Below are 19,749 nucleotides of genomic sequence, written 5' to 3' on the forward strand. Positions count from 1 at the left end.
ATTGTTTAGGGAATGAATTGTAAGTAAGAGTCAAGAGTATACCTGAATAGTTCATATAAGAAATAACTAGATTTTAGCCGGGTGTGGTGGCTTACTCATGTAATCCTAGCACTTTGGGAGGCTGAGGTTGACGGATCACAAGGTCAGAAGTTTGAGACCAGCCTGGCCAACATGGTAAAATCCCATCTCTACTAAAAATAGAAAAACTAGCTGGGCGTGGCAACGTGTACCTGTAATCCCAGCTACTTGGGAGGCTGAGGCAGGAGAATTGCTTGAATCTGGAAGGCAAAAGCTGCAGTGAGCTGAAATCAAGACACTGTACTCCAGCCTAGGCAACACAGCAAGACTTCATCTCAGGCAAAAAAAAAAAAAGAAAAAACTAGATGTTTAGCCATCAGAAAACAAAGATCACACTGTTTTTATTCTGTTTTAAAACACCTAGCTATGCTTCATACTCATTAAATATTGTTGAATGAGTGATGAGATGCTGAATAGGGGGTGCCAGTGAATATGAAGGGAAAGTGAGTTTTTGAGAGTATTTAGGAGGTAAAATATCAGGACAGCTTATTGTTAACACAGTGAATAGAAATAGGAGGAGGGCAGAAGGAGGAGTGTAGGATGCCCTTCAGGTTTCTGGTTCAGGTATCTTGGTGCATGGCAGTGTCATTAACTGAGACAGGGAAAGTGGAGAAACAAAGAACATGTTGTCAGGGAGAAGGAATTAATCTTTGGACATAAGATGCTCAGGACATCCAGGTAGACATGTCTAAAAGGTAGTTGGAAAGACAGAGCTCAGTGACATGATATCTAGATTCATGGTAACCAGAATTCCAGAGTCATCAGCTAGTGTGGGCTCTCCTAGAAAGGGTGTGTGATAAGGAGGGCAGGGATAGATCTCATGTGGCGTTCATTTCCAGTACATCTTGGATCTAGGGAGGAGGCAAAGGTCAACTAGCTGTGTGGACAGTTTGCATCAGTCAGTCAGGTCATCCCATGACCATGGAATATTTTTTCTGCAGAACCTGATGGGCTTAAATGAAGGCTTGCCTTACCTAAACCTCTTTCTCTTAGTTGGGTTGACTGGGGCAGCTGTGGAGGCTTCTTCTAGGCTCCCTGCTAACATTGGAACATTTGTGGCCTTTTAACTCTGTAGGTGATTCACATTTGCATTTATCTTTTTATTTTTTAAGAGACAAGGTCTCATCTTGTTGTCTGGGCTGGAGTCCAATGGCACAATCATAGCTCACTGCAGCCTCAACCTTCTAGGCTCAAGTGATCCTCCCACCTCAGCCTCCCCAAGTAAGTGGGATCATAGGTACATGCCACCAAGCCCAGCTAATTTTTTAATTTTTGTAGAGGCAGTGTTTCCCTATGTTGCCCAGGCTAGTCTCGAATTCCTGGGCTCAAGTGATCTTCTTACCTTGGCTTTCCAAAGTGCTGGAATTGCTGGGTGTGGTGAGCCTGTAATACCAGCACATTGGGAGGCTGAGGCAGGCAGATCGCCTGAGCTCAGGAGTTCGACACCAGCCTGGGCAACATGGTGAAACCTCATCTCTACTAAAAATACAAAAAAATAGCCAGGCGTAGTAGCGTATTCCTGTAGTCCCAGCTACTCAGGAGGTTAAGGCAGGTGAATCACTTGAACCCAGGAGGCAGAGGTTGCAGTGAGCCGGGATCACGCCACTGCACTCCAGCCTGGGCAACAGAGCAAGACTCCAGCTCAAAAAAACAAAGTGCTGGGATTACAGGCATGAGCCAACATGTTTGCATTTATCTAGTTGAGGCTACACTTCTGCTGAAAGTGGTCTTAAAATAGTTGTAACCCAGGCTGGGGGCAGTGGCTTATGCTTGTAATCCCGGGACTTTGAGAGTCCGAGGCAGGTGGACCACTTGAGGTCAGGGGTTCAAGACTAGCCTGGCCAACATGGTGAAAATCCATCTCTACAAAAAATACATAAATTAGCTGGGCATGGTGGTGGGCACCTGTAATCTCAGCTACTTTGGAAGCTGAGGCAGGAGAATCACGTAAGCCCAGGAGGCGGAGGTTACAGTGAGCCAGGATTGCACCACTACATTCCAGCCTGGGCAGTAGAGTGAGACTCTATCTCAACAAACAAACAGAAACCTATAGTTGTAATCCTAGACCTGGATGCAAATCTACCCTCTTTACAAAAGTCCATTATGAAAAGCCAAGGATGAAATCAAACTGTAAAGGGAGCAGGGAAGGGGGACCACTGTCTTGCTCTTCCACACTCCTCATAGATTTTTTTAGCATATTGTCACACCTGCGCTGTTCATACATTTTTTAGAAGATGTGTTTTAAACATATTTTAACCGAGTCTTGCATATAACTTTCAAATTTTAGGGGCCCACGTGTTTTATCAGTTTTTCCTTTTTTTTCTTGAGACAGAGTCTCGCTCTGTCACCCAGGCTCTAATGCAGTAGTGTGATCTCCGATCACTGGCAGCCTCTGCCTCGCGGGTTCCAGACATTCTGCTTCAGCCTCCCGGGTAGCTGGGATTGCAGGAGCTCACCATCATTCCTGGCTAAGTTTGTATTTCTCGTAGAGATGAGGTTTTACCACGTGGCCAGGCTGGTCTTGATCGCCTGACTTCGTGATCCACCTGCCTCAGCCTCGCAAAGTGCTGGGATTTCAGGCATGAGCCACCTCGCCCAGCCAATCACGATTTTAAAAAACCACCATGGCCTAGTTAATGTTTATTAGCTCATCTCTACTAATCACTGTGCACACTCACTTGCTATATCAGAGGCGCAAAACTGCCCAATTTCTTTTTTGAGATGGAGCCTTACTCTGTCACCCAGGCTGGAATACAGTGGCACAATCTCGGCTCACTGCAACTTCTGCCTCCTAGGCTCAAGGGATTCTCATGCCTCAGCCTTCTGAGCAGCTGGGATTACAGGTGTCTACCACCACACCCAGCTAATTATTGTATTTTTTAGTAGAGATGGCGTTTTACTATGTCAGCCAGGCTGGTCTCAAACTCCTGACCTCAAGTGATCCACCCGCCTTGGCCTCCCAAAGTGCTGGGATTACAGGGGTGAGCCACCGTGCCCGGCCTAAACTGCCCAATTTTAAAGGGATAATTGGGAAAACACTTGTTTAAAAAGGAAATGAAGGAGTTGCCATGACTGTACTTAGCAGTGTGAAGACCCTAGAAAACCTGTGTTAACTCCTGGAGGTTCACAGTCTACTGCCTCTTCAAGAGCCTTAGCAGACTTAGATGTACATGTTAGGAGACCAGATCTGAAAGCTTCCCAGGATTGTCTAAACTTCTACAATAAGTTCCATGATGCCTAATGAGTAGTTCCACCTTTTCACAGTAGACATGCTATTGCTGCCTCCTTCCTTATCATGAAAAGAGCAGAAGATGCAGATGATATCTGAAGCAGGAAGACAAAGGGGAGACACTGAAATTGTCACCTACCTTTGGATGCCCCTCATGCCTCATGTTTCCCATTGAGCCTCACTTATCAGTGACACAGAGGGTGGTTTCTTTGCTCTCCCCTTTCCCTGTGGCTGCCTGGAAGTAGGGGAGGCACTTGCTGACATTATGTTGCTGTGGATTTGTTGAGGACAGGAACAGGAAGTTTTCCTGGTGGTGTATCTGTCACAGAATCACAGGGGTACTTTTTAATCTCACTGGCCTCTGTGATTCTGTGACCCTGGTTATTATGTGTTAGTGTCAGCTTATTTGAAGGGGATACTCTTACTTTTTATTTAAACATTGCCAAAGACCATCATACTTTTTTTTTAAATTGAAACATTTTTGTATTATTTATTTTTTGGAGACAAAAGTCTCACTCTTTCATATGAACATGAAGGGACTCATAGTCCCTTCCCCTACAGTGTGTCTTTAGTAACATATCAATGAAGGGTCATGTCTGAATGAATTACAGAAGTTGAGGACCTAAAAACAGAAGGTCCCAGAAGCCAGGCTTTGGTTTATTTCTACTACTACATTTGCTATTGAAACCAAGCAGACGACTTCATTTCTCTCGGATTCAGCTTTCTCATGTGTCAGAATGGGAGAGGAAGGGAGGCGTTGGGTAAGTGTCATTCTGCTGTCTGTATTTCTAATCTGGCTAACACACGTGTGGCAAATACTTAGATTTATTGACAGCGGTTTCCTGTAGTGCTGTCTCGAATGATTCTGAGGAGGCTCAGCAAGAAAGTGTGTTTCAGTTGATTGGGTGTGTCCCTCATGGAGAAGGAAGCAAGGAGTGGGGAGCACTCACAGCATTCCCAGGGCGTTCGTGTCCATTATCTCAGTACCTGATGTTGACGTTTCCTTTCCTTATCAGAAATCCTGACTGCTCTGTGTCTGATGACTCGAACTTACTGAGCGCTGCTTAGTTGCATCATAGAAACCACCTGTCTTTGCACAGCTACCCTGCCTCTTGATGAGAATGGAAAGGCTACCAGGGACCACTGCTGTGTGGAGAATGGCCTTCAGTCATTTCTGCTTAGAACACAGAGGCCATTTTGACTAATAACATAACTCTGCTTTTGATTGAAAGTGTTAAAAATGGGCCTGGTGCAGTGGCTCACGCCTGTAATCCCAGCACTTTGGGAGGCCAGGGCAGGCAGATCACAAGGTCAGGAGATCAAGACCATCCTGGCTAACATGGTGAAACCCCCGCTTACTAAAAATAGAAAAAATTAGGCATGGTGGTGTGTGCCTGTAGTCCCAGCTACTGGGGAGGCTGAGGCCGGAGGATCACTTGAATCCGGGAGGTGGAGATTACAGTGAGCTGAGATCATGCCACTGCACTCCAGCCTGGACAACAGAGCAAGACTCCTTCTCAAAAAAAGAAGTGTTAAATGTATCTTTTAAAAGTGCTTATCTTTTAGGCTTGTTCTTCAGATTTGCCAAATAGCCTAAGCAAAACGCCTTCAATATGAAGTGGATATTGCTCGATTGTAGGGAACTTGTCCATAATGTACTTGAGAATGCAGATACAAATAAAAGAATGTCTGTGTCAAATTTTATCTTCCACAAACCGTTCTCTTGCACTTTCAGCTCAAGCTGTTGGGCTCGCTGAGGCAGTAAAAGTACCATATTCTGCGTTTGAATCAAACCCCGAGTTCCTATATGTAGAAGGCTTGCCAGAGGGGATTCCCTTTCAAAGCCCTACGTGGTTTGGAATTCCATGACTTGAAAGAATCATCCATGGGAGTAATAAAATGAAGTTTGTTGTTAAAAAGTAAGTTCTAAGCTGGGTGTGGTGGCTCATGCCTGTAATCCCAGCACTTTGGGAGGCTGAGGTGAGTGAATCACCTGAGGTAAGGAGTTCGAGACCAGCCTGGCCAACATGGTGAAACCCCATCTCTACTAAAAATACGAAACATTAGCCAGGCATGGTGGCTGGCACCTGTAATCCCAGCTACTCGGGAGGCTGAAGCAGGAGAATCACTTGAAGCTGGGAGGCAGAGGCTGCTATGAACTGAGATCACAGCACTGCACTCCAGCCTGGGCAACAGAGTGAGACTCTGCCTCAACAACAACAACAACAGTAAAAAAAGTAAGTTCTATTTGCCACTGAAGTCATTTCTGGAATTAAAACAATAAAATGACATTTCTACTAAAATGTTTTTCTAGCTAGAGGTGACAAGTGTGGCTGTAAGTCCTTCATGGAAAAGCCTGGCTCTGAGCTGCAGTCCTGGCACTCTCCATTGCCCCTGAAGTTCCCCATGCTGTCCACAGCCATCTTCATCAGTGCAAGAATAGTGACCACTGCCTCCATGGTGTTTAGAGGCACCATGGTGGCTCACAGTACACCTAAGTACTTGAATGAAGTCTAATTTGCTGGGTTTTATCTTCTCTGTTACTCCTGGGTCAATCTTGAGTGACTAAATATTGATGATTGAGTTTCTTTTCTTTTCTTTTTTTTTTGAGGCAGAGTTTTACTCTCGTAGCCCAGGCTAGAGTCCAGTGGTGTGATCTCCACTCACTGCAACCTCCGCCTCCTGGGTTCAGGCGATTCTCCTGCCTCAGCCTCCTGAGCAGCTGGGATTACGGGAATGCGCCACCATGCCTGGCTAATTTTTGTGTTTTTAGTAGAGATGGAGTTTCACCAAGTTGGTCAGGCTGGTCTTGAACTCCTGAACTCAAGTGACCCACCCACCTCGACCTTTCAGTGTGCTGGGATTACAGGCATGAGCCACCATACCCGGCCTGATGTGATGATTGAGTTTCTTACTATATCTATGTTTCTGCAGAATTTTAGTGGCTGAAGAAAATACACTAGTGTTAATTTTCTTTTTCATGAAAGAAGTAATTTATTCTTCATACAATTACTTGCCAGTTATGGGAAGGAAAAGTCAGGGTTTTTGTCCACAATGATAGGAATTATTGTTACATTACAGGGTGACTCTGCGAACTCCTTTTGGAAAAAACTCTCATCAGGACTGTTTTACTAGCTGTTAGACCACCATTGTACTGGCTACTGTAACATTTCTTGGTATTCTTTCTTGGCTTGAACTAATTATTTCCTACTTGCCACACTAAAGGTAAGAGATTACATGTACTTCCTGTTATATTTCACTACCTTAAGACATTCTTTATCAGCATTTTATAAAATCATAGAGAATCATTGGCCAATATCTTTGTGGGACTTGCAGTTAGTTTCTTAGCTTTTTAAGGTGTTTTATTTAATGGACCTCTTTTTCTTTTTAAAAAAAAAATTTCACTGGAAATGTCACATTTGCAATCCTACTTTATTCATGTTTCTATGGCTTTTTTGAGCCGCCTTTGGAGGATTACACTACAAGTTTAATTCTGCAGGTTTCTTTGAAAAGAGTCAAACTGTATGAAGTTTAATACTCTACTCTTATAAAACATCTCCTTTTGTATTTTTTTTCCTACAATACACTAAAGTAATTCTGTGCTTATTTTACAACTTTCAGTCCCCCAAAAGACCATGAAGTCCTGAGAGTAATGAAAAGCTTCCTGAAATTGAGGTCACTGTGGAAGGTAAGGGCCAGTCATTGGCATGTTTCTGTTGATTCTTCAGTTTAATAGTTATGCCAATTCACTAGCTATGTGTTCATACAGATGAAGTTAACCAAACTAGTTTTACATGTGAATAGCTGCCTTTGATAAAGCTAAATTTCTGAAAGTTTTTAATTCAAATTTTGAAAATCATTAGCAGAAAATAAATAACTTGGATCACATCATAAACTGCACTCAAGAAAATCTCCAAAATGCTTTTCCTTTATTACAACAAATGAGAGTGGAGAGGGTCACCTGGAATGTTTCTTGATCTTTTGTGCTCTTTTGTTTTTTCTGTTCTTCTAAGGAAAGAAAGTTTAGGGGTAGTTTAACAGCAGTGCCTGGAATGAAAATATTTCCTACAACACCCTCTAATGTACTTCCTTTTCTCCAAGCCCACAGGGTCTCCAGGATTCTCATCTTTTCATGTTTACAATATTAAAATACTTCATACAATACCAAAGACAGTTCCCAGCCAACCATCAAATATGGGTATTTCTTCCATCTCCTCATGAATGCAAAAGGAAATAACTGCATTAGGATCATTTTTTTTTTTTTTTGAGACAGGTTAGGGCTGTAGGAATAGTGTTACCAGGAATAACTTGTGGATTGTTTACTACTGCAGCCAGCTGTGATTTTCCAAATAGGGAGATGCCTGTTTTTCTCACATAAAAGTAATTGTGCTGGTAGGCTGAGGCTGACATTGGTTCAGTTGCTCAAACATGGTAAGACTGGCTTCCCTGTGCTGCTCTTCACTTTTCTTTCTGGTGCACGGTGATGGAGGGAGCTCCTGTCATCATGTCTCCATCCAAGCTGGACATAAATAAGTAAAGAAAATGCAGCATGAGCCCTGCCTGCACCCATGGTCAGGAAAAGCAAGAGGATTTTTTTGAATCCTAGCACAATTTTGCATAAGTCTCTTGGTTTTAAAAAGATGAATTTTAAAATAATAAAATAATATAAGGCACAAATTCTGAGGCCAAAGTGATAGGGTTTAAATCTGCACTCTGCCACTTAGGAAAATTGCTTCAATTCTCTGTTATTTAGGTTGCACACCTGTAAAATGGGAGGAGGAAAATAATATTTGACTCACGGTTTTTAAAAATTTAGATTTTTTTTTCTTTCTGAGATGGAGTTTTGCTCTTGTTGCCTAGGCTGGAGTGCAGTGGTGTGACCTCGGCTCACTGCAACCTCCGCCTCCCAGGTTCAAGCGATTCTCCTGCCTCAGCCTTTTGAGTAGCTGAGATTAAGGTGCCCGCCACCATACCCAGCTAATTTTTTGTATTTTGAGTAGAGGCAGGGGTTTCGCCATGTTGGCCAGGCTGTTCTCCAACTCCTGACATCAGGTGATCTGCCCGCCTTGGCTTCCCAAAGTACTGGGATTACAGGCATGAGCCACCGCACCTGGCTGAGATGTTATTTCTTTCATAAACAACTGCTGTGATTTCAGACCACTTGCTATTTAGGCAGTTAGGAATTTTTCACTAGAAGGCATGTAAAGAAAGATAATGGGCATTTGTAATGGATTTAGCATTCATCATTTGACTGCATGACTGACCCCCAGAGCTATGATTTTATTAAAGAATTTTTCAGAAGCCACTTAGCTAGGAACTGAGCCTAACCAGCTACCCACCCTCACCATTCAGTGCTCTTTTGTTCTTCTCTGTTTCTCCTCAAACTTTATTACTCTCACAAAATGATAAAAACTTGCATTTCTTTTCTTTCCTTTGTAGATACAGGGTCTTGCTCTGTTACTCAGGCTGCAGTGCAGTGGTGTGATCATGGCTCGCTGTAGTGTCAAACTCCTGGGATCAAGCAATACTCCCACCTCAGCTTCCCAAGGAGCTGGGACTACAGACGTACAACAGCATGCAAAGCTAAATTTTTTATTTTTTATTTTATTTGTTTGTTTATTTTTATTATTTGTTTTTGAGTTGGAGGTTTTTTGTTTTCGTGTTTTTTTTTGTTTTTTTTTTTTAAAGACAGGGCCTCACTGTGCTTCCCAGGCGGGTCTCAAACTCCTGGCCTCAAGCAGTCCTCCTGCCTTGGCTTCTGAAATTGCTGGAATTATAAGCAGGAGCTACAATACCTGGCCTCCGTTGGTCCTATGTTCTCTAGCCTTCTCTTTGTTTTTTGGTAGCCAATCTCTCATTATGCTGTTGCCCTGTTATAATTAATACTTTTTTATTTTGAATTTTACCACTTTAAATTTTCGAGTGGTTTGTGTCTCCTGATTGGACTCCTACAAATAAAGAATTGATGCTAGGAAGGGTACCACGAGATAGACCCACACAGATGGGATTTGGGCATAGGTTTGGTTATCCAAGGGGCAGTGCTGAGCTCCTTGCCAGTGGGATATGGGATGCTGGTCATTTCCAGGAAGTGACCTCACAATGACTCAAGCTACCACTTACTGTTGATTGTGATGAATTGCCAGCTGAGGCACATACCTTGGGAGCTAAGTAGTTGCTGCACTTGACCACTATGAAGACTGGTGTGGGAAGGGCCTTTTTGGATGCACTTGAGCAGGGGCCCCTAATCCCTGGGTCACAGGCCTGTATTGGGCCACACAGCAGGAGGTGAGCAGCGGGTGGGTGAGTGAAGCTTGAACTGTATTTACAGGCACTCCCCACATTACTGCCTGATCTCTGCCTCCTGTCAGATCAGCGGCAGCTTTAGATTCTCATAGGAGCGTGAATCCTATTGTGAACTGTGCATGTGAGGGATCTACCTTGCTCTGTTCTTATGAGAATCTAATACCTGGTAATCTATCACTGTCTCACATCACCCCCAGATGGGACCGTCTAGTTGCAGAAAAACAAGCTCAGGACTCCCACTGATTCTACATTATGGTGAGTTACATGATTATTTCATTATATACTACAATGTAATAATAATAGAAATAAAGTACACAATAAATGTAATTTACTTGAAATATTCCAAAACTGACCTGCTGCACCCAGTCTGTGGAAAAATTGTCTTCCACAAAACCGGTCCCTGGTGCCAAAAAAATTGGGGACCGCTGCACTTGAGCACTTACAGAGAGAAAAACAAAAAGCTCAAGTCTACCTCTCAGCATAAGTCACGGTCTAAGATCCAGAGAGCTTCCATGATAGCGCAAACACAATTCCTTATTTCTTGTATCCGCAGGGCTGATGTTATTGAAAATCAAACACAAACTTAAATGTGCGGGTTGCTGAATTGCAATGACAGTTGAATTCACCTACCCTCCAGCCACACGGAATGTCAGTTTCCTTCCGGGACTTTACTGGTCCTTCAGGAAACCCTCTCCCTACTCCCATCATCACTCTTTCATTCTCATCTTTGCTCATCTTTAGCCGCAGCTGAGATGTCTCACCCCGCTCTCTATGATGCAACAAGAAGCCCCTTGGGAGCATTTCATTCCCACTCTATACTTCTGTCATTGTGCTCATCACAGTCTGGTAAGTGTTGACATACAATTCCTGTATTAGTCCATTTTCCATTGCTATAAGGAAACACTTGAGGCTGGGTGGTTTATAAAGGAAAAAGGTTTATTTGGCTTACAGTTCTGCAGACTATACAAGTAGCATGGTTCCAGGCTGGGCCATGGCCCACACCTGTAACCCCAGCACTTTGAGATGTTGAGGCAAAAGGATTGCTTGAGCCCAGAAGTTTGAAACAAGCCTGGGAAACATGGTGAGACCTTATCTCTACTGAAAATAAAAAAAATAACCAGGTATGATGGTACACTAATGCACGCCTATTGTCCCAGCCACTTTGGAGGTCAAGGTAAAAAGATCTGGGAAAGTGCTGGGATTATTGGCATGAGCGACCACATCTGGCCAGTTTATTTTCTATTACTGGCTCAATGTAAAGGCTGCATCTCAGGAACAGCCAATGAAAGAGATGCACAGGGTAAGGTAAGTGGGAAGGGGCACTTCCATGCCTCTGTTGGGCACACTACCCTCCCACCACCGCCTTGTGTTCAGCAACCCGTAAGCTCTCCAAACCGTATTGTTTAGGGTTTTCATGGAAGCATGATAAAATCATTGGCCATTGGTCGTTAAGTCAATCTCCAGCCCCTTTTGCCTCCTGGAGTTCAGCGAGTGAGGCTGAAAGTTCCAAGCCTCAAAAAATGTGGTTGGGGCCAGATGCAGTGTCTCAGCCTGTAATCCCAGAACTTTGGGAGGCCAAGGTGGTGGATCGCTTGAGTTTAGGGGTTCAAGACCAACCTGAACAACGTGGTGAAACCCGGTCTCTACTAAAAAAACAAAAATTAGCTGGGCATGGTGGCGGGCACCTGTATGTAGTCCCAGCTACTCAGGAGGCTGAGGCAGGAGAATCATTTGAACCCAGGAGGCGGAAGTTTCAGTGAACCGAGATTGCGTCACTGTACTCCAGCCTGGGTGACAGCGAGACTCTGTCTCAAAAAAAAAAAAAAAAAAAAAAATTGAAAAAAAAATTAGCCAGGTGTCTCAGCTCCTAGGGAGGCCAAGGCAGGAGGATTGTTTAAGCCTGAGAGGTTGAGGTTGCTGTGAGCTGTGACTGCACCACTGTACTTTATCCTGGGCAATAGAGCAAGACTGTGTTTCAAAAAGAAAGAAAAAAATGAGCATGTTGGGAATGGGAACAGATGGCAATGTTAAGTAGAGTGGTCAGGGTTGGCCTTATAAGTGAAAATTGAGCAAAAGTTTGAAGCAGGGGATGGAGCTGGCTGAGGTGCTGAGGGAAGAGCATTGTAGGCTGAATCAACGGATAAAGGCATTGGGAGGAAACTGCCTGGTGTGTCTGAGGCTCTGGAAGGAGGCCAGTGGAGCAAAGAGATAGAGGGAGAGAAGTAGGGGAGGAGCCAGGGAGTTGCTGGGCTGGGATCAGTACAGATCATGTAAGCCCTGGGAGGCCATTGCTGGGGCTTTGGCTTTTCCTCTGACTAAAATGGGAACTGCGGGGTGGTTCTGAGCAGAGAGGCAACATGATCTGTCTCCTGATTTAAAAGCACCCCCTGGCTGCTGAGTTGAGAAAGACTGTGGGAAGATTTGGGTGGAAGCATGGGGGCCAAGCTGTGGCAACATCCGGGTGGGAGATGGTAGAGGTCCTGACCAGGGTCATGGTGGTGGTGAGAGATGGTCAGAGCCCGGATACGTGTTGAAGTCAGTCAATAGGATTTCCTGACAGACTGGATGTGAACTGCGAGAGAAGGCAGGAGTCAAGCTTGAGTTTGATTCTAATTGAATTATTAAGTAATTAAAAAAAAAACACTCCTACCTTTCCCAGTCCTACTAAGTAAAGGATGCAAGATTAAAGAAATCTCAAGTCAGGCCAGATGCAGTGGCTCACACCTATAGTTCCAACAGCTTGAGAGGCAGAGATGGGAGTACGTTTTAAGGCCATGAGTTCGAGAGCAGCCTGGGCAACATAGCAAGACCTCCTCTCTACAAAAATAAATTTAATAAAATAAATATAGCTGGACATGGTGGTGTGTACCTGTGGCCTCAGTTACTCAGGAGGCTGAGGTAGGCAGATCTCTTGAAGCTAGGAGTTTGAGGCCAGCTTGGGCAATATAGCAAGACTTCTCTCTTTACAAAAATTAAAAAAATAATAGCGTGACATGGTGTTACTTGCCTGTATTCCCAGGTGCTGGGGCAGCTGAGGCAGGAGCATCTCTTGAGCCCAGTTGGTGAAGGCTGTAGTGAGCTATGATTATACCACTGCACTCCAGCCTAGGTGACAGAGTGGGACCCTGTTTCAAAATACAAATACAAATGAAATGAAATCTGAAGTCAGACCAGTCCTTTCTAGGCTATGCAGTCCTTGCAACCGCAGAGCTGTGTGATCGGGTTTGTGTGGCTGTGGATGAGGAGACCTCTTTCCAGTTGCTGTTGGCTACATAATCAGTTTATTTTTAAATATAGTAATCAAATATGTTTCCTCATACTTGCTCATCTCAGATATGTGTGGGTTTTGAAATTCTTCTTGAAAGAAATTGTAACATCTTATTGGCTCCATCATTCCATAATTTTTTTTATCTGATCAGTTTTTTAAAAGATCAGAATTGATATTAGACTACCAAATCAGTTTTGATTAATGAGAAAATGAAATTGCGTTGTTTGCACTTTATCCAAGATTGGTGTCATATTGGCTAAATCAAATCAAAATGCAAAATTAGAACTTTTTTTATCATGAAACTATGTCATTCTTGAAGAAGATGCCATTTCTTTTTTTTTTTTTTTTTTTTTCGACAGAGTCTTGCTTTTGTCGCCCAGGCTGGAGTGCGATGGCATGATTTTGGCTCACTGCAACCTCCTCCTGCTGGGCTCAACCAATTCTCCTGCCTCAGCCTCCCGAGTAGCTGGGATTACAGCCACATGCTACCACACCCAGCTAATTTTTGTATTTTTAGTAGAGACAGGGTTTCACCATGTTGGCCAGGCGGGTCTCCAGCTCTTGACCTCAGGTGAACTGCCTGCCTAGGCCTCCCCAAGTGTAGAGATTACAGGCGTGAGCCACCATGCGTGGCATCCATTTCTTTTTTGTAGTCTTTAATAAATAGCTGCTATCATTGCAGACTTCCTATTCAGACACTTAGGAATTTTTCACTAGGAGGCATGTAAAGAAAGACCGTGAACATTTGTAATGAATTTAGCATTCATTCTTTGACTGCATGGCTATCCCCAGAGCTGTAACTTTACTAATGAATTTTTTAGAAGCTGATTAGCTGGCAACTGAGCCTAACCAGCCACTCACCCTCATTATTCAATGCCCTTTTATTCTTGTCTATTTCTCCACCAACTTGGCTACACTCACGAAGTGATAAAAACTTGCATTTCTTTTCTTTCCTTTTTAGAGACAGGATCTTGCTCTGTTACCCAGGCTGCAGTACAGTGACATGATCATGGGTCACTGTAGCTTCAAACTCCTGGGCTCAAGTAATCCTCCCATGTCAGTCTCCCAGGTAGCTGGGACTACAGACGTGTGCCACCATGCCCAGCTAATTTTTTTAATTTTTTTATCATAGAGACGGGATCTTTCTAGGTTGCTCAGACTGGGCTCAAACTTCTGACCTCAAGTGATCTTCCTGCCTCAGCCTCCCAAAGAGCTGGGATTACATGCAGGCATGACCACCTGTGCCCAGCCCCTTATTATTATTATTTAAAATAATAGCTTTATTAAAATACAATTCACATACCATTCACTTTATTTATTGAAATCTGCAATTCAGTAGGTTTTAGAATATTCCCAGAGCTGTACGTCAATCACCACAGTCACTTTTAGAATCTTTCATTACCCTATATGAAAGGAGAAATCCGCACCCCTTAGCCACTACCTCCTACTCCCCCCACCTGCCTTGGCTGCCAGCGTTAGGCAACCATTGATTGATTTTTTGTCACTATAGATTTGCCTAACCTGGACAAATAGAATTGTATAATATGTGGTCTTTTGTGGCTTTTTTTCCCCTCTTAGCACAATGTTTTCAAAGTTCCTTTATGTCATAGTGTGTATCAATATTTCATTCCTTCTATGTCTGAATAATATTCTGTGTTAGAGACACACTGCATTTTGTTTATCTGTTCATCAGTTGGTGGACATTTGGGTTTTTTCCATGTATTGGCCGTTATGAATAATGGTGCTGTGAAGATTGCTGTACAAGTTTTTGTGTGGACATATATTTTTATTTCTCTGGGATATATGCCTAGGAGTGAAATTGTTGCATTATATGATGACTGTACACTTAGCATTTTGAGACACTGCCAGACTGTTTTCTAAAGTGGCTATACCAGTTAGGTGCAATGGCTCACACCTGTAATCCCAGCTACTCAGGAGGCTCAGTTGGGAGGTGGCTTGAGCCCATGAGTTCAAGACCAGCCTAGGCTAGATAGTGAGACCCTGTCTTGATTTTTTGAAAAATCCAATTAAAATGACAGGAAAAGAAATACCCAAACAAATTGGTTACATGATTTTATGTTCCCACCAGTAATGTATGTGGGTTCCAATTCCTCCACGTCTTCACTGACATTTTTTTTTTCTAGACAGGGGCTTGCTCTGTGTCTCAGGCTGTAGCACAGTAATGCCATCACAGTGCACTATAGCCTTGACCTCCCAGGCACAAGTGATTCTCTCATGTCAGCATCCTGAGTAGCTGGGAATTACAGGTGCACACCACCATGCCTGGCTAATTTTCATATTTTTTTGTAGTAATGGGGTTTTACCATGTTGGCTAGGCTGGTCTCGTACTTCTGGCCTCAAGTGATCTGCCCACCTCAGCCTCCCAAAATTCTGGAATTACAGGCTGAGCCACTGTGCCCGGCCTTCACCAACATTTGTTATTATCTTTTTTTTTCCTTTATACCTTAAAGCAGTGTAAGAACAACTGTCTTCAATTATTCTAAACAAAAATTATAATCCCAGGGCATTGGGAGGGTGAGATAGGAAGATCTCTTGATGCTGGGAGTTTTTTTTTGTTTGTTTTTGTTTTTCTTTCTTTGTATTTTTTTTTTTTTTTGAGACAGTCTCACTCTGTCGCCCAGGGTGGAGTGCAGTGGTGCGATCTCGGCTCACTGCAGCCTCCGCCTCCCAGGTTCAAGTGATTCTTCTGCCTCAGCCTCCCGAGTAGCTGAGATTACAGGCACATGCCACTACTGCCCAGCTAATTTTTGCACTTTTAGTACAGATGGGGTTTCACCATGTTGGTCAGGCTGGTCTCAAACTCCTGACCTCAGGTGATCTGCCTGCCTTGGCCTCCCAAAGTGCTGGGATTTACAGGCATGAGCCCTCATGCCCAGCCTGATGCCAGGAGTTTTAGACCAGCCTTGGCAACCTAGCAAGACCTCATCTCTGCAGAATATTTAAAAATTAGCCAGATGTGGTGGTGTGGTGGTGCCTGCCTATAGTCTCTCTCTTTTTTTTTTTTTTTTTTTTTTTTTTTTACTTTTTGAGACATGGTCTGTTTCTATCACACAGGCTGGAGTGCAGTGGTGTGATCATGACTGATGGTAGCCTGAAACTGCTGGGATTCAGTGATCAATCCTCCCATCTCATCCTACCAAGTAGTGGGCACCACAGGTGCATGCCACCTGGGTCTCGCTATGTTGCCCAGGCTGATCTTGAGCTCCTGGCCTCAAGCGATCCTCTCACCTTGACCTCCCAAAGTGCAAGGATTACACGTATGAGCCACCATGCCTGACCCCTACCCTGCCTCTTGAGAACCAAAAGAAAGAAGGATCCAAATTCTCCTTAGCTCAACCCCAGCCATTTCCCGATTGTGTCATCAGCAAGGAGCTGGTTATTGGGCTGTCCAGGCCTCCCAAACTGCACAGAAATGAGGTGAGGGAGTTTTCCTGCTGCTCCACTCTGAGGAGTTGGAGGATGATGTTTACTCGTTTGCAGAGAGAGATGCATTGTAGGCACCTTAGGATGGAGGGGATCCTGATTCCAATGTCCTTTTTTTTCTTTAGAAACAGGACCTTGCTGTGTCACTCAGGATGGAGTTCAGTGGTCCTATCATGGCTCATTGTAGCCTCAAACTCCCAGGCTCAAGCGATCCTACCACTTCAACCTTCCCAGTAGCTGGGACTACAGGTAAGCACTGTGACACACGGTGATTATTATTATTATTTTTTTGGTAGAGATGGGGCCTCTCACTATGTTGCCAGGGCTGGCCTTGAACTCCTGCACTCAAGGGAATTTCCTGCCTTGGCCTCCCAAAGTATTGGTATTACAGGTATAAACCATTGTGCCCACCATCTCTGGTTCTTAACTTTCTGCCTCCCTCTTCCACATTTAAAGAGCACTTGTAATTACATGGGCTCTTTTAGATACTCCAGGATAATCTTGTTTTAAGGTCAGCTGATTAGCCACATTAATGTCATCTGCACTCTTAATTCCCCCTTCCTATGTATTTGTGCATTGTAATATAGGACATGAGCAATTGGTGGGGGCGGTCGTTACTTTGGCCACCACAGTAACTGTTTTGTGCCAGGCACTCAGCTAAGCACTGGTGAATTAAGCATGAATAACACATACTCGCTAATCTCCATCCATTCATGGGAGGAGCACTTCACCTCCCATGCTCCTGAGAATCTGGAGAGTCAAGGAAGGCTTCCAGGAGGAGGTGATGCCAAAGTGGACAAGTGACAGGAGCCAAAACTAGCCAGGAAGAGAGTAGAGATTTAAGGGGAAGTGTACTCTAAGCAGAGGGCATCACCTACTTCAGAGACTCCCAGAGGGGAAAGAATGTGGATTCAGGATTCAGCTCCTTATGAGAATCTAATTCCCAATTCAGGGGGCAGATGAGGCTCAGTTGGACTCCACAGCAGGTAAAATGGAGAAGGGCAAGCAGTGAGGCTGCCTTGCAAGGCAGGGCAGAGCAGGGGCTTTTAAGGAGTTTGGACTTAATCCCCGAGACAAGGAGAAGTGATGTAAATGGGGGAGTAACGTGACAAGATTAATGGATTAGAGACATGGCTCAGGCTGCTGTGTGGAGAAGGCACCAGGGGGAGCAGATGGCTCAGTGGGTATGCTGGAGACCTAAAGCAGGGGACACACTGAGTTTAGGGAGAGGTTTTTAAAATAGAAGAAGGTTGAGTAATTTAAATGATGGTGGGAAGGAGCTAAAAGCGGGGGATAGGTTAAAGATACAGGGAAGTGGGAGGAAGAACTGACAAGTGAGGTTCCAGAGAGGGCCGGAGGAGATTCCCATAGGGGGATTAACACTTTTATTTTATTTTATTTTATCTCATCTTACCTCATCCCATCTTGTCTTATCTTATCTTATCTTATTTCTAAGACAGGGTCTCTGTTGCCCAGGCTGGAGTGCAGTGGCAGGATCTTGGCTCACGTAGCCTAGACTTCCAGGCTCAAGGGATCCTCCCACCCTTGACTCCCAAGTAGCTGGAACTACAGGTGTGCACCACCACCACACCTGGCTAATTTTTTTCTTTTCTTGGTAGACACAGGGTCTCACTATGTTTGTCAGACTGGTCTCCAACTCCTGGCCTCAAGCGATCCTCCTGCCTAGGCTTCCCAAGTTGCTGGGATTACAGGCTTGAGTCACCATGCCTGGTCTCTGCTAGTTGTGTATTCTCTAGAGTTGTCTTTAATTTGTGCTAGTGTGTCCCTCAGTATGCTGATCCTCTGTTAAAATTAATTTTTTTTTTTTTGAGATGGAGTGTAGCTCTTGTTGCCCAGGCTGAAGTGCAATGGCGTGATCTCGGCTCACCGCAACATCCACCTGCAGGGTTCAAGCGATTTTCCTGTCTCAGCCTCCCAAGTAGCTGGGATTTACAGGTATGTGCCATCACGCCTGGCTAATTTTATATTTTTAGTAGAAACGGGGTTTCTCCATGTTGGTCAGGCTGGTCTCGAACTCCTGACCTCAGGTGATCTGCCTACCTCTACCTCCCAATGTGCTGGGATTACAGACGTGAGCCACTGCACCTGGCCAAAATTAATACTTTTTATATTAAATTTACATATATTGTTTTTCTTCTTCTTCTTCTTCTTTTTTTGAAATCGGGTCTCACACTATCACCCAGGCTGGAGTGCAGTGGCACAATCTCTGCTCACTGTAACCTCCACCTGCCAGGCTCAAGCAGTTCTCCTGCCTCAGCTTCCTGAGTAGGTGAGATTACAGATATATGCCACCACATCTGGCTAGTTTTTGTGTTTTTTGTAGATGGGGTTTCACAATGTTTCCCAGGCTGGTCTCAAACTCCTGAGCTCAAAGCGATCCACCCACCTTGGCCTCCCAAAATGCTGGGATTACAAGTGTGAGCCACTTTCCTCATTCTAGTTTAAACTTTTGAGTGGCTTGTGTCTCCTGATTGGACTCCTACGAATACAGAATTGATAATAGGAAGGATCCCGGGAGATAGATGCACACAGATGGGATTTGGGCATAGGTTTGGTTATCCAAGGAGCAGTGCTCAGCTCCTTTCCAGTGGGACATGGGATGCTGGTCATTTCCAGGAAGTGACCTCACAATGACTCAAGCTACCACTTACTGTTGATTGTGATGAAATGCCAGCTGAACCATAGGCCCTGCGAGCTTAGGAGTGCTACACTTGACCACTGTGGCAGTAAAGATGACTCTGAAGAATGGCATGGGATGGATCCTTTCGGATGCACTTGAGCAGGGGTCTCCAACCACAGGGCCACAGAGCCGGAGGTGAGCAGTAGGCGAGTGAGGGGAAACTTCGTCTGTATTTCTAGCCCTCCCATCACTTGCATGACCACCTAAGCATCATGTCCTGTCAAAGCAGCAGCAGCATTAGACTCTCCTAGGAGCACGAACCCTGTTATGTGTATGTGAGGGATCTAGGTTTCGTGCTCCTTATGAGAATCTAATGCCTGATGATCTGTCACTGTCTCCCATCACCCCAGATGGACAGTCTAGTTGCAGGAAAACAAGCTCAGCAATCCCACTGATTCTACATTGTAGTGAGTTGTAAAATTATTTTATTATATATTACAACATAATAATAATAGAAATAAAGTGCACAATATGTGTAATGCATTTGAAACATCCTGAAATCATTTCCTTCACCCCCAGTCTGTGGAAAAATTGCCTTCCACACATTCACTCTGTTATTTTTTGGTAGAGACAGGGCCTTAGTATGTTTTCCAGGCTGATCTCAAACTACTGGCCTCCAGTAATATACCTCTCTCAGCCTCCCAGGGTGTTGAGATTACAGGCATAAGCCACCACGCTCAACCAACACATGAGTTTTTTAAACCAAATAAAAATTAAATGAGATTA

General features: G+C 44.2%; 1 pseudogene; it reads left to right on the forward strand.

The window, feature by feature from the left end:
* LOC100937191 (methyl-CpG-binding domain protein 6-like) overlaps positions 1-19,749 on the forward strand; it is a 56,300-nt pseudogene that overhangs the window by 23,769 nt on the left and 12,782 nt on the right.

Source organism: Pongo abelii, chromosome 6 (assembly GCF_028885655.2).
Source record: "Pongo abelii isolate AG06213 chromosome 6, NHGRI_mPonAbe1-v2.0_pri, whole genome shotgun sequence".
In the NCBI taxonomy this organism is placed as follows: Eukaryota; Metazoa; Chordata; class Mammalia; order Primates; family Hominidae; genus Pongo; species Pongo abelii.